At 41.6% G+C, this 16,119-nt stretch overlaps 1 pseudogene; it reads right to left on the reverse strand.

Annotated features, from left to right (window-relative positions):
* Positions 1-3,174, reverse strand: part of LOC103271866 — a 111,467-nt pseudogene extending 108,293 nt beyond the window's left edge.
* Between the last annotated feature and the right edge of the window lie 12,945 nt (positions 3,175-16,119).

Raw genomic sequence — 16,119 nt, forward strand, 5'->3', positions numbered from 1 at the left:
TTTCTATTTGCATAGTCCTGGAATACTTATTCTTCTCCCAATCCTGCCTACCATTTGTGTAAATCTTCTTAAAAGTAAACTATTTTTATCACTGCCATCTTCTTCAAAATGACTCTCATGAGCCTTCCCATCTGCTACAATCTGAATAGGGGACTCATAGTCATGGTCTTGGTGGTCTCTTGTCACTACCATTCTGGGCACCCTTCCCTCTCTCCTACTGAATCCCTGTTTCCTGAGTCCCACACCCTCCTCTTGATTTCTCCCATTATGTTTTGTAGAGCATATCTTTCAGTAACTTCCAGAGAAGTTCAAAAGTTCTACACCCTCTTCCTTCAACAGCACCATCTGAGTAGTCCTCCCTGGGTTCTTTCTAAGCTATCATCTTATTTTAGTCCTCTGTCTAATCGTCACTTGAACTGTCAATATTCTTATTTATTTATTGGTTTCCTTTATTCCTTGCCTTTCCTGTAAGAAGGTAAAGTCATGAGTGCCAGGACTTTGTCCTCTTTGCTCATGGCTGAGCCCTAGTGCCAAGAACAATAACAGATCTACTAGACACTCAATAAATATTTGTTGAATGAAAGAAGTGAGGAGTTTATTAACTTGCTTACACATACAAACCCATATGGAGCAGCAGGTGTTGGAGACGTTTGGGCCCTCGTTTGACGTTGCCCAACTTTAGGCAGAAGGCATGTGGTTCTCAGTATGAATGAGAACATATATCAACCTTTAAAAATGAAATCAACAACAGCCTTCCACAGTGCCACCTACTCCTGGTCCCCCAGCACGGGGTTCCTTTTTCAGTCAACTGCTTAGGGAAACTAGACCTTGTGGGTGTTCTCTCCTTTGAGAGATTTGATGTTTTTCTGTGTAATAATATGAAGGAAAGCCTCATTTGCATCTTGCATAGCTGGAAGGAAGTAAAAAAAAAAAACTTAATAGCAGTCACAACTAAATGTGTGATGGCAAAAGAGCTGACAAATTCCAGAGAGGTAGGGTAAGAGATGTACTCCCCAAGGATTCAGCATTCTAGACTGTTAGTCTCCAAACTGAATATGTATGTGTATGGTGTGCACACGTAGACAAGTAGACATTTATACATACACAAGGGGAGGAACCTCAAAAATACTGGAATGATCTATTGGAGGGTGGACCCCTTGGAGTACACTTGAAATTTGTTCCTTCAGTTCAAACAGTTATCCAAAGTTTTTGTCTAGAAGTTTTGAGACGGTTGCATCATGTTTTGTGGAAGGTACATGCTGAGTTGTGGCAAACATGTAGACTGATCCTTCCACCATGACAATGCATCTGCCCACACCACGCTGGGTGTTCAGCAGTTTTTGACCAAAAAAGGCATGATCCCCATGTCTCACCCTCCCTATTCACTGGGTCTTGACACAAGTGACTTTTTTTTGTTTGTTTTGCTGAATGAATAAGTCCTCAAGAGGGAAACATTTAGTCAATGGGGAAGAGGTGAAGCAAACAAACAAAAATGGCAGAAGTTCTAAAAGGCATCAAAATTGATGAGTTCAAAAACTGTTTTGAGCAGTGGAAAAAGGATCTCAATAGGAGTACGTTGAAGGTGACAAGTTTAAACATATAATAATAGGTATACAATTTTTTATAAATAAATTCAAAGTTGTTTTGGTTCCCTCTTGTATGTATATGCTTTTTTAAAATGACACATTTATAAGGGTATATGTTATAACCTTTATAGAAATGTGAAAAATTCAATTTTAAAATAGAAGAAATGAAAATAACTTGAGGTGGAAATTTTGATGTTTTCTTTGCATACTTTATTGACTCATTATGTGTGTACTTTTTGGAAACCTTGATTTAGATTAGTGTTGAAGACCCCCCTGGAGAGTTTCTTAAAAATTTAGGTTTCTGGGCTCCTTTCAGATAGTGACTCACAAGGATATGAATCTGCATTTTCCCTACCTGCAAATACTGACTTAGAGACTCTGAGCATTGCTTACTTTGGAAGGATTTCAGTGAAGCAACATATTGAGATAGTGTTGGCTTAGCTTCCAATGGAAATATCTTCTTAGAAAAATAGCAGACTCTTCGATTTGATGGGGAGGAGTGTCAATTAACAACAATAAAAAACTATGGATCTCCCATGTCTGCAACTTTTATTAAAGGACTCTTGGTCATATCTTCCGTAGTGGTTGTTGATGCTCCTTAAATTATACATGCCTTTAATTTAGTGCTAAGGATTACTGTGTCTTAAAAATGGTACAATAATACTAACAGTTATTGCTGGGCTCGGTGGCTCAGCCTGTAATCTCGTGCCTTGGGAAGCTGAGGTGAGTGAATTGCATGAGCCGGCGGGTTTGAGACCCGCCTAGGTAACTTGGTGAGACCTCATCTCTACAATAAATAAAAAAACTACAGGTGTGGTAGTGTGCGCCTGTAGTTCTAGCTACTTGGAAGGCTGAAGTGGAAGGATCGCCGGAGCCCAGCAGGTCAAGGCTGCGGTGGCCGGGAGAGGCCACTGCACTCCAGTCTGGGTGACTCCAACTCAAAAAAAAAAAAAAAAAAATACTAACAGCTATTTACTTTTGGATCTCATATTCTGCATCTTATTCAGTGCTCATCCCTTTTCTTATGAGCACTTTTCTTTAACACTCACAAAAAAGACCATTATGACGCAGGTAATATTATCCCCAATTCATAGATGCAAAAAGTGAAGCCTTAAAGTCACTCCTGCCATCAAACAAGGCAAATCAAAACAAACATAAACAAACAAAAACTTCTTGATCTTAGACTTACAGAGTAAGATATCAAGACCTAGAGAGGTACAGAACTTGTCTAAAATCTCTGAGCTGGCTAGAGGTTGTGTTAGATATTAGCTGGGGCCCCCTAACTCAGGTTCATGTTCTTTATACAACACTGAAGTTCACTTCCTAACAATCCTCAAATGATACTAGGCTCCAGGCTAACTGGGACATGACAGCGCTCTTCAATCAGTTCCTCTGTTTTCCTTCAGTTACATCCCCAGTCTGTTGCTCTTCCTGTGATAAGTAGTGAGCAACACACACGAGCTTTCAAATAGGACCACAGTTCATCCCGTCCAATACACCCACAATTTAATAGGACCCTTAAGTTCTGCTCCGATTGTTCAGTGATGTCACATTCTGCTAGAAGATACTCCGCACGCTCAGTCTCCATGTGGGTTGCCACTCAGCAGAATCATACACCCTTCTCACGGGGTTGGGTCCCATCACTCTATCCATATGTTTGGCATCAGTTACGCAAAACAGGCCGGTGCCAAGCAACATTCTGCCTTTCCACCCTGATGTTTTGGCATTGTGTACACATGGCCTCTGGGGGCATTTTGATGGATGCTTTTTTCTCTCTATCACAGTAATATTAACCTTGTTTAATAATCTATTAACACAGAGGATAAAGATCTTATTAACATTCACATGCTTTCTTTGCCACTGAAATAACACTATCTTTTTGTACACTTGAGAGCCTGAATTTTTAAAATGGCGGGGGTGGATGGATGTGGCGGAAGGGTTCTGGCAGAGAGGCTGGTGGTTACCTGGTTCAGACCTCGGCCTGCTGCTTACTGGTATGACCTTGGGAGGTCACTCAGCCTTGTTGAGCCTCTGTTTCCTCATTTGTAAAATGGAGCAATTGAATCCACGTTACACGCTTATTTTGAAGATTTGAAAAAATACATATATAAAGTGTTTAACTTGGGACACATAGGCATTTATATATATTAGTTATTTCTTTTTACTGTTCTTACACCTCCATGAAATGGGTCTGAATGAAATTGAGATTAAGGCCATCAGTGAAAACACCCCCTTTAAGATACTTGATTTTGGCTTCTGAGGTACAGAAGCCATCCTGTCTACCGCAATAGTTATGTCTTTTCATGAGCTCAAGCACCATTTGGTGGATAAAAAGAAACCCAATGGACAAAGCTATGGTGGATCTTAGGAAATCACTATAATGTCCCAGAAGCAGTGACTAGTAAAGTCCAGTTGCGTATTTGTGGCCAGCTATAAAGGAGAGGAAGAGAAGGAAGGGCAAGTCCTCAGCCCTGTGCATGTTTTCCCTGCCTCTTACTGAATGCCCATGGTATGCTGGAGGAACCAGCACGCTGTTTCTTGGACTTCAATATACTTAAGCATCACTGGGGATCTCATTAAAATGCAGACAGCCAGTTGAAAATGTAGATTCACTCACTAGGCCTGGGATGGAGCCTAAGATTGCACTTCTAACAAACTCTCAGAGACTGCTGCTGCTGGTCCTCAGACCACACTTTGAGTAGCAGCAACTCTGCATTTTGTACACATTGTCCAATTGGCACCGACACTTTTACGTATTTTGTTATGCTACCTAAGGTCTCCCCTTTTCTGTCACCAGATGAGTTACAGTCTCCTGCAGTCCCCTTTTTCCTTCTCTGCCCTGTGATGCTTCTTAGTTATTTCTCTTATCCTCTTTTTCTGTGTCTAAGTGACAACAGGTAATGCCATGTTCAGTCTCTCAAGGAGGAGCTTGCATCTGGAGATAAGGAAACAGCAACAAAAATAAACAAATAGTCACAACTGCAAATCCACAGAATAAAGTTCCAAGAGTTGAACTGATGATATTAAACCCCAATTAAAAGAGGGAGGTGTTCTTTTCAGTAAACCTCACATTTCTGAAGTCTAAACAGAAAGTTTAAAATCCCTGACACTTTGCTGTTTGGGGAGATGTTGCTAAAATGTTTCACATACTCTTGGAGATTCTCACCTTGATTGCTACCAATTGGGATATATGAGGAAGTGTTCACTGCATACCATTGCCCCCCCATCACATTCAAATGACCTGATGTGGGATTCAGAAGTAAATTTTTGTTGTTGTTTTTTTGTTTTTGAGTTGGAGTCTCACTCTGTCGCTCAGACTGGAGTGCAGTGGCCGCTCCCGGCCACCGCAGCCTTGATCAACTGGGCTCCAGCGATCCTTTAGCCTCAGCCTTCCAAGTAGCTGGAACTAGAGACGTGCGCTACCATGCCCGGCTAATTTTTGATTTATTGTAGAGATGAGGTCTCAGCAAGTTGCCCAGGCGGGTCTTGAACCCTCGGACTCAGGCAATCCGCTCACCTCGACATCCCAAAGCGCTGGGATTACAGGCTGAGTCACCGAGCCTGGCCGTAAATTTTGTTTTAAACCACCACAATGGAGAAGAGTGGGGATCGGGGAGTGAGGTGCAGGTTAGTTGGGAGGAGTAAACTCTGTCTTTGCCTGTTATCTGGAAGAGAAACATTCAGATGTGTTTCTATAGGGCTTCAAAACTAATATGTTCATTTTTCAAAAAAGACAAAAGTGTCTCCTGTGTGATTTTTTTTTCAAATATATTCTTTAACAGAGAAATCTTCATTTCCCTCCTGGATTAATTGCAGTCCTATTGCGGATGGTTTTTGCATTAAGTTCAGCTGCTGCTCACTGTGGGTAAAGGCAATCTGATTGGGAAGGTACTCAGAGGGGCAGCTGCAATTCAGGGGAAATTATTACCATTTCAAATGTCACTCAGCCTGCTTCGTGATTAAGGGGAATGTGAGGCACCTCCTGCCTAGGCAGTGGACTGATACAAAAGCAGAAATCTGTTCTCCCAGACTGGCGTGCTGCATTGTCATAACCAATGCCTGTCACCCCGAAAGCCGCTTTCCCCAACACACCCAGAAGCCTCAAGCATTTAGCTTCAATTACAAACGTCACTTGTCATTTCTGGGATGCTGACTGAATTAATAAATTTTTCTTTTTCTTTTCGTAGAATTTGTTTAAAATGGCTCGTGTATAAATAACATGTGTCTGTTTTTCCTTCATTCCCTTATTGTGTACACAGACTGGCACAAAAGCAGAAACGCCTGAACTTTTCAAGTCCCTGGAGTGGGCAGATGCAGCGTCTTATTAAGCCCTTGGAAGGCTCTGCAGCATCCTGTGAGAGTATTGTTTAATGTGATCCCGGAACTGTGAAGCCAACAGCCTCCTCTGCCCCGCGAGACCTTGGGAGGGGATGGAACAGGTCCTGCTGAACATGCAGCACCTATGGAGGGAGTGGGGAAGGCTGGGTTCATATGGGGACAGGGGAGAAAGAACACGGTTGAGTGTGGCAAGGACAGAAGGTGACCCACTGAGGGGTGTTTCCTTGTGGGACTGGAGTGTCATGTGCTGACATGGCACATTTGTGGTTCCAATTCAGATGGTCCCAGTGCCGATGGCTTTTACCAATGGCCGTAGAGCTCATGATAAGGTAGAGGCTCTAGGTTTAGACAGAGCTGGGATGAAGTCCTAGCTCTGTCCTCAAGCAGTTTGCTGGACAAGTGGTGACTGCATAGCCTTAGCCTTCCATAGAATAATGAGGATTCAAGGAGCTAACATTCAGTACCAAGAACTGAACAATGTTGCCTATTAGTGCTGATCAGGCTCTCACTGCATAGGTACCGTGTTGCCTAATTAGTGCCCAGTAATTTCTTATGAGATTCTCACAATATATAGCAACTGATGAGAATGGTCATCATCCTAGGCATGTCCCTGAAACAAGGCTTTGGAAGCCCTCTGCTTGTGGCACCAGGTCTTAATTCTTTAGTTGTTGGATTGTAGAGATATCTGGGAGAAGCCGTATCAGCAGAGGGGTGGGACACATGGAACACTTTCAGTAACAGAAGTAGTTCAGTATTTTAGGAATTGTAACAACTACGTCAGTCCTAACAGGCTGAATAGCAGCCTTGGTACTATCGACTGTTAATTGAGTGATCTACTATGTGCCTACCTTCTGCTTAGACTAAGATACCTACATAAAGAGGGGTATTACCCTAGGGGTTCATGGTGCAATCATCAGTGATCCACCCAGATGGTTCCTGGTGAGACCACCTGAGTGATTCACATGTACTGAGCACCTTCTGTGTACTAGCACCAGATTATATACCAAGTGAAAGAGGTGGTCAGGGATTGCCTCAGCCCTGTGAGCTCAAGGTCAAGTAGGAAAACAAGCAGGTAAACAGGGAATTACAAGATGGAACATTCAAATAAATAAAAAACATATAGATGACAGAGGTATGGATTCTGCCAGGGGGACTTAGAGACAGCTTCAGAGACATTTGAGCTTTTATTTTTAATTTTTTAATATTTTTTATTTTTTGAGTTGGAGTCTCACTCTGTCACCCAGACTGGAGTGCAGTGGCCGCTCCCGGCCACCGCTGCCTCAACCTGCTGGGCTCCGGCGATCCTTCCGCTCAGCCTCCAAGTAGATGGAACTACAGGCGCGCACTACCACACCTGGCTAATTTTTTGATTTATTGTAGAGATGAGGTCTCGCCAAGTTGCCCAGGCGGGTCTCGAACCTGCGGGCTCAGGCAATCCACTCACCTCAGCCTCCCAAAGGCGAGATTACAGGCTGAGAAACCAAGCCTGGCTGACATTTGAACTTTTAAAAAATAAATGTTAAATTTTAGTGACAATGTCAGAATCAAATGTTACTTGTAAAAAATTAAAAGTTTAGAGATAAATTCAAGGACCTTCCCAGAACTGTTCTAGCTTAATCCCCCATCCCAGGGGTAACCACAGTTATCAGTGTGATGTGAATCTTTGAGTCTATTGTTTTAGAAAGTAGTAATTATGTACATATCAACATTGAACTTGCCCTTTGTTTCTCACCAGTATGCCCAGGGGCTCTCCAGGTGAGTACATAATGAACCACAGATCATCTCATCCTCTGAAAAGTAACTCATTGACAGTGGGTCCATAATTTGTATAGCTATCTTCTTGACGATGGTATTTACATAATTTCTGATTATTCATGTTATAAACTGTACTACGGTAAACATCCTTCTCCTGTCTTCTTGTAAATGAGTAGAAGTTTTCCTTAGAAGATATACAAAAATATACATTTGTTAAATCATTAAGAATGCAACAAGCCGGGCTTGGTGGCTCAGCCTGTAATGCCGCACCTTTGGGAGGCTGAGGTGAGTGGATTGCCTGAGCCCGCGGGTTCGAGACCCGCCTGGGCAACTTGGTGAGACCTTATCTCTACAATAAAACAAAAAATCAGCCGGGCGTGGTAGCGCATGCCTGTAATTCCGGCTACTCGGAGGGCTGAGGCGGAAGGATCGCTGGAGCCCAGCGGGTCGAGGCTGCGGTGGCTGGGAGCGGCCACTGCATTCCAGTCTGGGCGACAGAGTGAGACTCCAACTCAAAAAAAAAAAGAATGCAACAAATATCACTCTTCTCTCAACCCCAAGTATCTATCTATCTATCTATCTATTCTGGCTATCTTTCTACCAGTTAGGTATAAAAATACCAGTTTTTCCATATCCTTGCCAACATTTGATGTTATCATTCTCCCTCCATCTTATGGGTGAAAACATTTTAATAGTTTTTTAACAGGATGTATGGATCTCACATTTTAATTGGTCTTCTCCTGAGCATCATATTCATGTACACTAGTCATTTATATTTCCTTGGGTTTGGATTTAGAAGATGACTAAGTCTCTACTAGGCAGACATGTTTGCCAGTAAAGAGAAAGCAATCATGGCAAAGGCATCTAACACTTTCAGAGGTCTGCAGGTTTGGAAGATGTGTTGTGAGTTAAATATTGTGTACAAAGGGAGAGGGTACAAATATTGTGTACAAAGTGGTGAAGCCAGCATTGCAGGGTTCTAAATCACATAAAGAGATCTTCCTTCCATCCTAACTGCCAATGAAGACATAGCTGTCACTCTTAGGTTATGGAGTTTCAAGATGAAGCTTGCATTTCAAAAAAGATGCCTTTGTCATCCTTGCAGAAGGACTGAGCACAATGCAGGGGAAGAGGGAACAGAGAGACCCAGGACCTATTCCGAAGGTAAAAGTGACAAGGTTTGATAAGCTTCTCAAGTGTGGAGATTGAAAATGAAGGGTATATCAGACATGTCTTATGCTACTCCTCAGAGCTTCTTTGTTTAGTCTTCCAGTTGGATGCAGATATCTAAGTAGAAAGGTGCTATTCAAAGTATAGTTTATGAACCGGCAGTATCAGCTTGGAAACTTACTACAAAAGCAGATTCATAAGCATCTATTAACTCAGAATTTCTGGTGGTGGGTTATCCTCCAGTTGGCTATTTTTCACATTTAAATTTGAGAAACACGAACGCCCAAGTATCCACCCAAGATTCCTTATGGGAGGAGTCTGAATCCCTGAGTCACCATCTGGAAGAGTGCTACTCAGGAGAGCCGCTGAACTGAATTCCTTGCACTGGATTTTATGCAAGGGGGAAACAAAAATACTTACATTTTAAGCCACTGAGTTAATTGCTACTTGTTATCATTTAGCTTGGTCTATGATGACCAGTACACAGTTAATTGAAGTAAAGGTCCCAATGTCTGCTCAGTGGCTCTCCTACTAGGTATTTTTAACTCCTCAAAGTAGAAAAATGGTTTTATAACCAGTAGCTAGATTTCCTTCTTCCACATGGCCCCAGAACAATACAACTAGGATTTATGTCTCTAGTCTGGGTCCTGGGAAAGCTGGCTCAATAGAAGTCTTGAATGCTGATGAAATACTTTTAAAGACCATTTTTTTTTCCTTGTTTGAGTCTGACAATATTCATATAGAAGTGACCAGGGTGATTTCTCTATTGGAAGAAAGGTTTGAAAAATAAAAAACAGGGAAAAAATATTTGCTCTTACATTGTTTCCCATTCATCACCCTTGGCACCTTTAACCTCAGTTTTTTTCCCCAAAGAACAAACACCTACAGCACAACTAAGCAAGTGCCTTCAACCAAGTATTGCATATTTCCCTATCTAGAAAAAAAGAAAAGAGAGTGAGAGAGAAAAGTATATATTGGCAGACTAGTTTCACTTTGTATGCTTGCATCACGCTGTTACTAGTGTCTGTGTAAATCACCGGGTTGAGAAAGATTCTGAGGCTCTGTTGTAACAGAGTGGGAGAAAGTGCCAGTCAATGAATCACTTGGCATTCCAGCATGTTACCATCCCTGCGCTGGTTAATGCGTCACTTATTTCTAGGAGCCTTCTCCTCTGACTCCACACACTTTCTGCTTTGCCTACAGAGTACAAATTCACTCAGAGGGCTTGGGATTTCCTCTGCGACTCCTTTAGGATTCAAGACAGGAGTCTCTATCCCCTGTGCAAATTTTCTTTGGGTTCTCAGAGCTCCAGTGACTTTGGAAGAGAGTGCATGGGAGTGAAGTGACATTTTATTTCTGCTGTTCTCCTCAAAGGGCAGTTCTGGGTTTAACAGAGCTTCCTTGGATCTTGGTGCTGGGACAGGTATCTGAGGTGAGACAGCTCAACTCAGTGCCTCTATAACAGGACACAGCAAACCACAGAGGAGAGCTACTCGGGAGAACCAGCTGAACTGGATCCCTTGCACTGGATTTTATGCAAGAGGGAAACAAAAATAATTACCTCGATAAGCCACTGAGATAATTGCTACTTGTTACAGCAGTTAGCTCTGCCTACGATGACCAGTACACAGCTAATTTAAGCAAAGGTCCAGATGTCTGCAGAGTGGCTCTCCTACCAGGTATTTTTAACTCCTTAATGTAGAAGAATGGTTTTAAAACCAATGACCAGATTGGTTATAAATCTGACTCACCACTCCCCAGCTAAGAATGGTTGCTACATTAAAAAACAGAAGAAAAAACAGAAAGAAAAATATTCAGTGACACATGAGAAATATTTAGTGATACATGTAATGAAAGATTAAATGACATTCAAATTTCAGTGCCCATAAATATGTCTTGCTGCAGAGTTGGCTAGTTGAGATGAAGACTTGGATAAACTTCAAAGTCTAAAATATTTAATATCTGGTCTTTAACAGAAAAAGTTTGTTAATCCCTGGAAACTGGAGGCTTCTAGGAACACTTTTCTATGCTGTCAGACAGATTTCCTGGGTTGACACAGCCTTGGTATGGCTACGTATTAAATTATTGCGAGGGATGGATTGTTTTGAGAGTTTTCCAGTTTGAAAATTGGGCTTTAGGTGGGCAAGGAGTAAGCAAGTCTCGCCTGAATGAAGCTCCTGGAGCCTACCCAGGTGAGAAAGAGCATGTTATGTTGGTGCAAGATTTCACCTTGGAGAGGAAAGCAGAGAGAAGCTTTCAAGGAGAGGCCTCTACTTTCGCAGGTGCCATTCTTTTTAATTAGGGTGTGCATGAATGAGGCCCAAGTCCACCCCAGAGGCATGATGGGAAGGGGGTGGAATCCATCAGACATCAAACAAATACACATCGTACAGCCCGCACATACATCATGCAGGGCTCATCATTCCCATCAGGAGCTAGGAAAATCAAGATGCTATTCGGAATGACATTTCCAACCTTCCCCAGAAATGGGGGGAAATCAGTTTTATTTATTAATTCCATCTTGTCGGCTCCCAATTTGGTGTGAACAGTTATGTTTTGCTGCACGTTTCCACCTTGCAACTAGCAGAGTTAATTTAATGAAATGAGTAGTCTTGTGATGACCTGAAGGGGGAAAACACATTAATCTGGAAACTATCAAAGCCGTCTGACATGTATTATTGTAGAACTCAGAAAAAATAAACAGTTTATGTAGAAGATTAAGTGGCAGTGTGGATTTGCTTTTGACATATCTTGTCTCCAAATCTAAGTTAGGGATTTATTATCGCGCCATCATGTCACAGCTATCTCATTTATATGATAACACATCTGTAATGTTTTACAAGTGCAGCACTACTTGTTCGAAATAGGGCTTTTTTAAGTCCTAAATTATAGTACCTGGAGAGGCATGCATAATTATAGTGCGTGTTAGCAAATGAGAGGGTGCATTTTCACTCGCACTCAGCATTAATCGTCAGCACAGTGGGTGCAATAAAATCATAATTGCTTCTTCCAAACTTCTCATCTAAGCCGTACAGGTTGAAGGCGGCGGTTTGGGGGAAAGATGTCTACATCATGGTGGGTGGAGGCTTCACTTGTGTCTCTCCAGAGAGTCCCTGGTGAGGGGTTGGAGTCAGCTCTGAATTCAGATAGAAAGCTAGACCCAAGTGGAGCTGAACACTGAGGTCCCCTAAGCTTAAAAATACTCTCAAATCAGTGCATCAGAAAACAGTGTGGAATGGTGATTATGGGTTCTGGTTTCTGGGTCTGGGTTTGGATTCCTGCTGTGCTTTTCAATTTTGGACAAATTATCTCCTTATCTGAATAGATGTTTTCTCACCTGCAAATGAAAGATGGTAGTCCCTAATGCAAAGTGTTCTTGAAGTAATTAACAATGTTTATAAAGTAAGGACTATACCTGTAATAAGCGGTAGATATTATCACAACTCTCTCTACGAAACATCATTGTCTAAGCCTGTGCTGTCCAACATGGTCATTGTTGGCCACATGTGGTTAGAAAGCACTTAAAACGTGGCCAGTCCCAGTTCAGAAGGGCTATATGTACAAAATACACACACCGGTTTTTTAAGATTTAGTATGGAAAGAGAATGTAAAATATATTAACTTTTTATATTGATTATGTTTTGAAGCGATAATATTTTGACTATATTGACTTAATTACATTAAAATAAATGCCACCTGTTTCTATATTACTTTTTAAAATTGTGGCTACTAACACCTTTAAAATTATGTAAAATGCTTACATATTTTATTGGATAGCATTGGTCTAAACAAATAAATGCTGATCAAAATGTTATGTGAGTATGTGTTTTGAGTTGTAACTCATGCTTCTTGGTATTATTATTATTATTATTATTATTATTAACTTATTCTTAGCCTGATTTGGAAAAATATTGGAGAAGGTTTTCCAGGGAAAATAGAGAAGAGCTAGTAATTGCAATGAGCCACCTAATTGAATTCCAAGCTCCCTGGTAGCTAAGGCAAAAAAAGAAAACACATTTGGATCACATGGATGTCTTTTTAGAAAGCATAAGACCCATTTGGAAAGAACAGTTTTCCCCTAGCACGGATTTCTCAAAGGACTAATTCCTGGTATAATCTTGAAATTGAAAATACACCTGCACCACCCTATCTTCCCTAAACAAGGCTTTTATGAAAGTTGGAATGCTGTGAGTCATATTAACACTGTGATGATAATTACACCTTTCCTTTGTTTAAGTAAAGTATCTGAGTTGATCCTTGAAGCAGCCCTGCAGGATGGGCCGTGCACAGACTATTGTTCCTTTCTTATGGATGACAAACCTGAAGATCAGGAAGGATGTCAGTGACTTGCTCAAGTTTTCATAGCTAGTAAGCCGCAAGGCCAAGGCTCAAACCCTCACTGCCCAAAGTGGAAACTCCCTATGCTTCTTACGGTTAGGTATACTTTAGTGTGAAACAGACTCAGTGGGAGAAATCAGAGAGCTTCAGGCCCCCTGACAATCAAGAGGATACACGTGCCATTGGGAGGCCGAAAGCACCAAGGACAAAATTTGGTTTAACCAGAATCAATAAATGCTTGGACACACATTTATTTCATTACCTTACTAACTGTGACACACCCAACTCAAATTATTCTAAATCTGGACCTCAAGGGATGACTGATCCTAGGACATATTACCTTGCTGACCTCCAAGGGCAGTTCTTCGGGAAACTCAATGCACACATCGATGATCTGGGATTTTGTTCCAATGCAGACTTACAATCAGAGGCCCGAGAAGGCCTGAGCTATTGCCTTCCTCACAGCTCCCAGGTCATACCTAGACTGTTGGTCTGAAGGTTGAGCAGAGAGGTTCAAGATGTTTGTTTTCTGCATTTCCCGCACACTGCTTCAATCGTAGACTGTTATAACACAGTAGGGTAACTGATTCTCACTCTTGGCTATAAATGGACACATCACTGGGGGCTTTAACCAGTATGGATGCCTGGAACCTACTCTAGACCAATGAAATCACAGTGGGGCTCTGACATGGAGAAATTTTCACCTCTCTGCAAGTATTATAATATGCATTGGTCCTAGAAGCATTACACTTGAGATCAGTGGGTTCATCTACCTTAGATAGTTTCCTCTGCCAATAATTGCCTGAGAGTATACCAAATCTGAGCACTGGCTACCCAGAAGAACTTTTCTCCTTTTGCTGCAAAGTGTATTATTATATGACCTGATCATTCATTCTTGAATTCAACAACTACCCAGGACTTGCAGTATGCAAGGCTTGGATGAAGCAGGCAAGGTCCTGGTCTTCTCACTGTGTATGTTCTAGTGGTTAAATTGCTCATGTAGGTGTGTCTGAAAGGAGCAACAGGACTATTTCGGGTAGTCATATGTGTCAGAAAAGAAATAAAATGAAAATGGGAGGGAGTCACTGATAAAGGTTGGAAATAGATCTAAATCCCTCACTGATTTAGATGGCGTTGTCAACTTTAGGGAAAATTGAGAGAGAAGAGATCAGTCCCATAAAAAGTAGGAGGAAACCCAAGTTTACAGGTGGGGCCAGCTACCAGGAGACCAAAGTTGGAGACTCAGCTGTTTTCAACGCAGGACAGCTTTTCGAAATGGGCAGAGAATTGCAAAAATGTAGATTCCCAGGCCCTACTTCTAACTTAGTTCATCATAATCCACGAGTAGGATTTCATATAGATGTTAAAAGCAACTTGTGTGATTTTGATGCAACCCCTAGACGAAGAAGTCCCAATCTCGACACTGGAAAGCATCAACTTTAGCCAGAAATCAAAAGTGTCTTGGCAACCCTTCTCTGTGATAAATGAATAGCTCAACCCTCTTCTTTAACATATGGGTACTGTAGTCTAAGCAGCCTTCAGAATTCCCACATCCCTTCTTTTCTTTTCTTTTTCAATAAACAGCTGGCAAACATGACATTAATTTAACCATAATGACTGCTTTTAATTTTCATTTTAAATCTATACTGTTACTATATATCGAGATGCTGGCTGGTGCCAACTGCTCCGGCCACACGTCTGGTTTTCATTTAGTCTGAGTTCCTTCAGGGTAGCCGTCTTCAGAGGCCTGGTTTAATGCACAACCCTAATTGCAATGTGGAATTAAGTTGGTGCTGACTGTAGCATTTTCAGTTTCAAAATCAAGGAAAGTCTCTCCTGAGGGGGGAAGGGGAAGGAAAACCTCTCAGGGTCCCACTCTCCTACCAGGGCCTTATCTTTATACATTTTTTTTATGTTCAACTTTTTTTTTTTTTTGAGTGCATAATATCACTATAAAACAGCCCTTTAGATAATGTGGTCAGAGTGCTGGTTTATATATGTCTCTCCTTAGTTTCAAAATGTCCCTTCTCCTCCTGCTCCTCCTCCTCTGACATGGGCCTTGTTACCCATTAAAAGTGCTGGCAGCTTGGAAGTGAGGATAGAAATGCAGGCTGAGCTCCTCCCAAATTATGCTCAGTGCCAAGTCCTTCATGGAGCCCTCATGTTCTTTAAAGGAAGCTAGGTTGTCAGTTGATAATCATTTCCAACAATTGCTGGCCAGAGACCTGCTATGTAAAGGAATAAATCTAATATTTTTCACATTAAATGTATAAGAAAAACATAATTTTCTTTAATATGGCAAGTACCTCAGAAAACGGTGCAGGACGGTGATTATGGGTCCTGGTTTGTGGGTCTGGGTTTGGATTCCAGCTGTGGTTTATAATTCCAGACAAATTATCTCCTTATCTGAACAGATGCTTTCTCATCTGCAGATGAAAGATGGTAGCCCCCAACTCAAAGTGTTCTTAAGGAAATTAACAACATTTATAAAGCATGCACTATACCTGCAATAAGCAGTATATGCATTTACAACTCTCTCTCTGAAACATCTTTGTCTAAGTTTGTGCTGTCCTGTTCAATTGGGCTGTCACTGGATGGGGCAGCCACTGGATGGGGCCATGATTTTCAAGATTTTCACATGCTCTGTGCTAGTTCATGGAAAAATAGAGGCAGAAAGAGATGCTGAATGATGACTGAATAGCAAATGGGAAAAAAAGTTTAGTTGGATGTGGCTATGTTGGGGTCGGAGGGGAGGGACCAATCAGACACAGTCCCAGAGTCCAACCCTCTACTGGACACTTAATCCTTACTGCATACATATTCGATGAATCAGTTAGTTATCAATGTAGATATGTTGTTGATTTTTCCTTCAAAATAGTTCTCTTGTGTTGGTTCTCTCTTCGGTTTGTCTCTTCATGCATTCGTTCAACCT

The sequence above is a fragment of the Carlito syrichta genome, unplaced genomic scaffold, assembly GCF_000164805.1.
Source record: "Carlito syrichta isolate Samal-C Ts95f unplaced genomic scaffold, Tarsius_syrichta-2.0.1 Scaffold311949, whole genome shotgun sequence".
Lineage (NCBI taxonomy): Eukaryota > Metazoa > Chordata > Mammalia > Primates > Tarsiidae > Carlito > Carlito syrichta.